Below are 7,228 nucleotides of genomic sequence, written 5' to 3' on the forward strand. Positions count from 1 at the left end.
AAAACACAATAGGATAGGCAGAGAGTTATACAGCAGGAAAAAACAGTCCTGGTAAAATTGATTCAATATTGGGGCTGGGAAAATGTTACCCCTTTTTTTCATACAAAGAATTGCATCTTGGGTTTGAATTTTAGCTCTGATATTATTAGCTGTGTGGCTTTGAACAAGATGTTTAACCCTTCTGAGATTCCATTTCTCCATAAGTCCAATGGGGATAACTATCAAATATAGTCTCTTTCTCTTGGATGGTGTGGGAGGCGCTGAGATTTGGCTTCTCCAATGCTGTTAAATGAACTGTAACTTTAAACCCATTTTTCTTATTTATTTATTTTAAAAGATATTTTTAAATTTTATTTAAGAGAGAGAAAGAGCATAAGCAGCAGGAGGAGCAAAGGGAGAGGGAAAAGCAGACTTCCCCCTGAGATCATGACCTGAGCTGAAGGCAGACACTTAACCACCTTGGAGCCACCCAGGTGCCCCTTTCACTTGTCTTTTGCTGGGTGAAAAAGGACAATGTAGTGGGTTTTCTTCATGCTGAACTCGTTGAAATATTTAATGTTAAAATGTCCTACATTTCATCAAATGATGGTGATGAGATCATCTTTTTAAGAAATGTTTTTGCTTAGCTATATAAGAAGTCAATCTCTTAATGTAGTTCCTTGGGACTTGTGCCTGCATAGCCAGGAATATTTGGATTAAGCAACTCCAGTGAAATAAAGAGGTATATCCACTTTTGCATTCAGGTCTTCTGTTTAGTGGTTTCAGTTAAATTAGGAATAAAAAAACACAGAAATTTCCAAAATAGAAAACTGTATGTCCATGCTTCAGTCTCAGACTTATAATTTGTCTCCAGAGAGAATGTTAGCATTTGGTGGCATCCAGGTTTTTGTGGCATTTTCTTGCCCATCTGCCTACTACATCAACCTTGGCTGCCCTTCTCTGCATCCTTCTGTATCTGGTGACTTGGGTTATGTAAAACCTTTAATGGAGATGCAGATAATATGACCAAATCTGGTTGAAGTTTCTAGCTCTTGCTAGGAGGTTTATGCAGCAGCGAGAGATAGGAGGAGGGAACCTCAGAACCAGGGAAGTTGTGTCACTCTGCTTCAGGGTCAGTAACTTCTAGAACCAGCAGGAGGGATGGGTGAGGCTCCTGAGGAAGACTTCAGTCTGGGGCTTTATATGAAGAGAAAAGAAAAGAGGAAAGAGAAAGAGAGAGGGAGGAAGGGAAGGAAGGAAGGGGAAAAGGTCAGGAAGGAGGGAGGGAGGTGGAGATTGTTATTTGAGCCAGGCAAGGTCTTCATTTTTTTTTTAAGATTTTATTTATTTATTCATGAGAGACACACACACAGAGAGGCAGAGACATAGGCAGAGGGAGAAGAAGGCTCCTCTTGGGGAGGCTAATGCGGCACTTGATCCCAGGACCCTAGGATCATGACATGAGCCAAAGGCAGACACTCAACCACTGAGCCACCCAGGCATCCTCAGACAAGCTCTTCAAATAAAAAACCCATATGGCCCTCTGGAGAAAGAAAAACAAACCAGACTTCGGGAGCTAGATTGTGAGGGACACCTGTTGTACTGAGAGGCAGAGCTACATTAATAGCAGCCCTGCAGGTGCCACTTCAGGTACACACAAGCTCTTATTTTGCTCTGGAAATGAGCAGAGGGAAAGGGAAAAGGAAAAAGAGCCTGAGTGAGCTAGCTAAACCCAAGGTTAGGTGGCATGAGGGGCACATCTATCTGCTGCCTTACGCCTCAGGTAACTGTAACTCAGTAAGGGAGCCCTGGGGTAGGGACCCTCACTCCATCCCTCGTCCTGGCCAGACATCATCTGGATCCATTCTAAGTCAGCCAGCCAATGGTTTTCATCTCATTCACAAACATGCAAAAGTTTGTCTTGTAACCTATAGTTGTAGACCATAATTATTTTGATTCTTGTGAACCTTTTCATGTAAATCAGGGGAGGCTGGAAACCCAAGTCGGGCCTTTCTGGTAGCTTTCTGGGCTGCTCCCTCTTTGGAACAGTTGGGGAGGAATGTTATGCCAGAACATCTGAGGGTGTTTGCAAACATGGCTCTGGGAAGATGAGCTAAAGGGGGAGGAGATATTTCTTTGCTGATTCTTCAAGGATGGAGGCTCATACTTTCGTACTGGAGGCAAGAGTGTGGATGAATGCAAGGGAGACAGCTACATCCCTCACCCTCACGTGTCACAGCAACAGTCGGAAAATCTTGGTGATTTGTGGTGGTGATGGTGGTTGTTTGGGGTGGAGCAGGGGGTTTCAGCCACTGACATGCCGAGGATGCTAGGTTAACTCTAGCTGTGCATTCCAAGGACAGGAAAGTTTAGACTGTCATCATCTTTTTTTCTGGACTAGCTTCCTAACTTGCCTTATTGCCTCAGTGTCACTGAACCCAATTCTGCAGGCCCACAAGAGTTGATCCTGTGTGTCTCCTCCTGACTCTGTGTTTTGTGGCATCAAATTGGTAATGAAATTGGCCATGGTGGAAGTATTTACACAACATAAATTGTCAAGGGCCGCAAATCAAGCCTTTTGTTTTTCCCCAACAGTCCCATTTGTCAGCACAGCATAGCTGCTTCCACTTCTGTGCCCCTTCATTCACTTCCTCTCACAGCTATGGTGGGCCAACAAGAGATACAGCTGATGGCTGTCGCTGTCCAGTGGTCCAATGTCTTCCATTGCTCTGAGAAAGACCACCTTCATCGTAGCTTATGAGGACAGCCTACACTATCTGGTCCCTACAGGCTCCCCTGCCTTTTCTTGCATTATGCTTCATCTCTCCACATGTACCCTAACACTTCTTCCAACAGAGCTTATTTCTCACTAGTTCTTTGCACAAGTTCTTTGTTCCATAGTGCCTAGAGCCATTTGTGCTCACCAAGTATTTACAAACTTTCTCACATTTCCCAGCCCACTTGCAGTTGGGTGAGGCCCAGTGACCAGTTCTGCTGAGTGAGCTGTGAGTGGACGTGACAGAGTTAGGAGCTGATGTGCCATCTTCTAGCTTTCTCTTCTAGAACTGCAGTGGTGGAGGCCATATGTTGAGACAGCAGAACCACAAGATGGAGTGACCTGGCTGCTGAGTCAGCACATAGAGGACAGCTGTCTTTGGAGAGTTGCCTGATTGTACATGAGAGGGAAATAAACATTTGTTCTGTGTAGCCACTGAAATTCAAGATAATTTTGTTACTGCAAAATAATCTAGCCAAACTTCTCAACCATTTGGGTCTCAGGATCCCTTTAAACTCTTAAAAATAATTGATGATCCCAAAGAGCTTTTGTTTATGTGGATTATATCTAGCAGTATTTCCATATTAGAGGTTAAAATTGAGAAATTTTTTAAAATGTGCATATATTAATTTTAAAATAACAAAAGTGTAACTACTACATGTTAACATAAATAACATGTTCTTATGAAAAACAGCTAGCTTCCAAAACAAACTAGTGAGAATGACAGTGTTTCACATTTTCTGCAAATTTCTGGATTAATTGAAGACAGCTGGATTCTCATCTCTGCTCCTGCATTTAATCAGTTGCAATCTGCTTTGTTACTGTTGTTGAGGTATGTGAAGAAAATCTTGCCTCAAACAGATAACATGGCTAAAAGGGGCATTATATATATATATATTTTTTTAAGGGCATATTTTAATAGTGTTCTCCGATGATTGCAGATATTCTTTTTTGGATAATACATCAAAACTTGACAAGTGGTAGTTTCTTAAAAATCAGTTATAACGTGGAATCTGAAATTATATCAGTGAACTTTTCATACTCTGCTACATTAAATCCATTAGGTTATCTTGTACTTTAAATGGATCCTTTACCCATGCATGATTTGGTAACCTCATATGTTGGTTATTTGGAAAAGATTGGTTCACTGAGTTAAATAGCCCTTCCAGATGTTGACATATTTCATTATATAATATACATAAAAATCACATTAACTAGTATCATCATCAAACGCATTGGAATCTTTAAGTATTAGGGAGCTATCAAGATCGTTGTAGTAGCTACAAATTTTCTAAAATTCTAATTTTTGTTTAAAGGCTTGAATTTCATCTTTGGCAACAAACAGAAGTGACAGGCTGGCTTTATTTATTCTTAAAAAAAAAAAGTTTGCCAAGAACTCAAGTTTGAATAACCACAAACTATGGTTTATGGTGTATGGTCAGTAGGGTTGCTTTTTTTTTTTTTTTTTTCCCAGCAAAAACTGTATTTCGTGATAAAAGCAGCTAGTTCCATTTACAACTCAAAAAATCAAACAAGTGCTTTTTCTCAAGGCAACCCCTGCACATCTATATGCAGAAGTGCTTTATACATACTTCCCATTTGTCAGTGAGAATATTAAAAAGATGTGTACTTAAAGGTAGTGATTGAAAAAGATAACTTTTACTGCTTAATCTACTGCATTTCTGAATGAAACTGACTTTCCTCCCCTACAAGTGCATGGAGAAAGAATACAGTGGTTCAGTGGTTACCAGTACAGTTGAGTGCCACTGCCTTGCTTGGTGCTGAAGTCCTAGAAGTTTTACCCCCTGGTGCTTTTCTATCATGGGTGCAAGTGTCCACCCAGTGAAAAGGAGCAATGACATCCTGGTATAACTGTGAAAATAATTTTGACCTCATAGAACCTCTGAAAGCACCTCTGATACCCACCATGGCCTGAAGACCACACTTTGAGAACCACCAATTTAGTCCATCCTCACTGATTCACTCCTACATTTCCTTCTGGGTGGAATGAAACCCCACCACCACCTCTTTACTAAGCCATCACATCGTAGATGGGATGCTCAGGTTCATGACCAAGTTCTGAGGGGTCCTTCCCTGATTTCCTGGGTCTGTTCTTTCTTTCTTTTTTTTTTTTTTCTGGGTCTGTTTCCACTTCAACAATATCACATACCTCATGTATATCTTCACTTACAACAGTAATTATACATTGACATTTGTCTTCCCCACTAGATTTTAAGCACCAGTAGATTAGGGGCTCATAATTCCATTTTCAGTGTCTAGCATGAGGTCTGCATAACAGGGCTCAAAGCTTAGTTGACTGAATGAATGTGGGGGTCTGAAGCAGCCACATATAAAGGCTCATTTAGCTTAGATGGGGGCTCCTGTTTCTTAGAAGGACTCTGGGGCCTGGATTAAACTTTAGTTCATCCCATTTTTCCTACAAACAAGTACCATATAAAAAAGATAGCAGGCCTGTGGCTAGTATCTAAAATATGTTTAGTCCTTTCCTATTTCTGAAGAAGGTGTGTGTGTACACATGACAGAGAATGGGAATGGAACTGGAAGAAAAGACACTGAAATTCTTAATTACCTCTATAATGTGGAGAAGCACCAATAATCTCTGAAAACGTCATGCAATCCTACCTTTTTTTTGTCTCATCCCATGGAACCCTTAATAAGAGCTCTTAATAAGTAGGAAACTGATTTCTATCCTATTATATTTACTTCCCTGGTGAAGGTTGCTAAGCTCTTTGAGGATAAGGACCAGGTCTTTTTCTTCTTCTCTTTCTATTTTGCCCAGCACAGCACCTGACATACAGAAAATATTCCATTGAATACATTAAATTGTCATGTGGTAAGAAGGCAACGTGGTGGGGAGAAGGAAAGGCAAGCAACTTGAGTTGGGAGCTGACCACCCAGGATCATACAGTCCTACCACCTTTCCTGTGCAATAGAGGCTTATGCACAGCTCACCTACCCAACGGTTAGCAGCTCTGAGGCCCACTTCCTTTCTAATTTCTGTATCTAAGATGTCCAGGATCAAACTACTCAACCCAGCTGGAGAAGGGTGGAGGCCACTCCCATGGTTCTCAACTCTGTACATTAGGTCCTCCCAGGATGGCTTGTAAAAAATACCATCTCCCTGGGAAGGAACCTAGACATCAGTATATTAAAAGAGCTCCCCGGGTGACTCCGATACTCAGCCAAGATACAGAACCACTGTGCTAGATGAGGAGTGGGGGACTCAGGTGCTCTTGGGACTCTCCTACCATCATGGGAATCACTTAAAACTGAGGTAATGAATACCTGAGGAATTAACATATGGATGGATGCCAGTTGCCATGATGGCTGTCACTGTAGAGAAGAATGCAGAGGACTGGCACCAGTTCCATGCCTGATTCCTGAGCCATGGGATCACCACTTTGGTCCAGCTTTGTGCTGCTTGAGTGCTCCCTACAGAGTCCTGCAGCATGGTTTCAAAATCTGTTGTTCACACCTTTTGGTGACTTGAACTAGAGGCAAGTAAAGTGGTAGGATGCCCTGGAAAGACAGGTGTGTGATTAAATTCTGCTTACACTGAAATTCCCAAAGGGGGTCACAGGCTGAGTACTGGGAATGGTGCCTTATAATAAGGCTTGCTTTATTGTTCAATTAGAGTTCAATAGCTCAACAAGCCCCTTCTCTCCCTTCTGCTCCCCAGCCTCCCACCCAATGGTTTCCTTCTAATAAGGTTCTTTAAGCTACTCTCTAATGGTGGGGTAGATACACAACCCCGGTCCAGTTATGCTTTTAATGCTGTTTACACAAAGTAGCTCAGCTTGTTAGACCATCGAGCTGTGAGGACAGGCAAAGCATCTGCTAGGGGCTCTGTTAAATTAACCTTTAGTCGGTTTGCCCTAATTGATCCCGTGCTTCACTCCCAGGGTGTTCTAAGGATTTAAGAGCATGTAGTGAAAGATCCGACTAGCCTGTAACCATAGTGGCTTAAGAGAACTGCTGCAGTATCTCTTTTGAAATAGCCCATTGAATTAAATATTATTTAGGAGATACTGGGCTGAACATAAATTAATCATTTTGGGTGAAATTAGTCTCTAAAATGTGGACCAAAAATGTATAAACATGAAATAACTTGTTTTATACTCAAGGAAGAGTTGCTGCAATTCTCTCATCCCTTCACATGGGGAGAGTGTTTGTAGGAGCTCCTATGCCCCAGCAGCTTCCATCAACAGGGGGCACGGAGTGGCCCCAATGTCAACAAATGGAATTCACATAGTAGAGATGCATAGACTTCAGAGAACTGTCCCAGGCTGGGACCGGGCTCTGGCTCTGGCCAGGAGCTTGCCAGCCACAGAACAATGGGGTGGATGGCATAGGATCTAGAGTGGAAGAGACCCAGGTTAAAAGCTCAACTCACATATCTACTGGCTTTGTGACTTTGATCAATCTTTCAACTTCATTAAGCTTCCGTGTTCA

The sequence above is a fragment of the Nyctereutes procyonoides genome, unplaced genomic scaffold, assembly GCF_905146905.1.
Source record: "Nyctereutes procyonoides isolate TBG_1078 unplaced genomic scaffold, NYPRO_anot_genome, whole genome shotgun sequence".
In the NCBI taxonomy this organism is placed as follows: domain Eukaryota; kingdom Metazoa; phylum Chordata; class Mammalia; order Carnivora; family Canidae; genus Nyctereutes; species Nyctereutes procyonoides.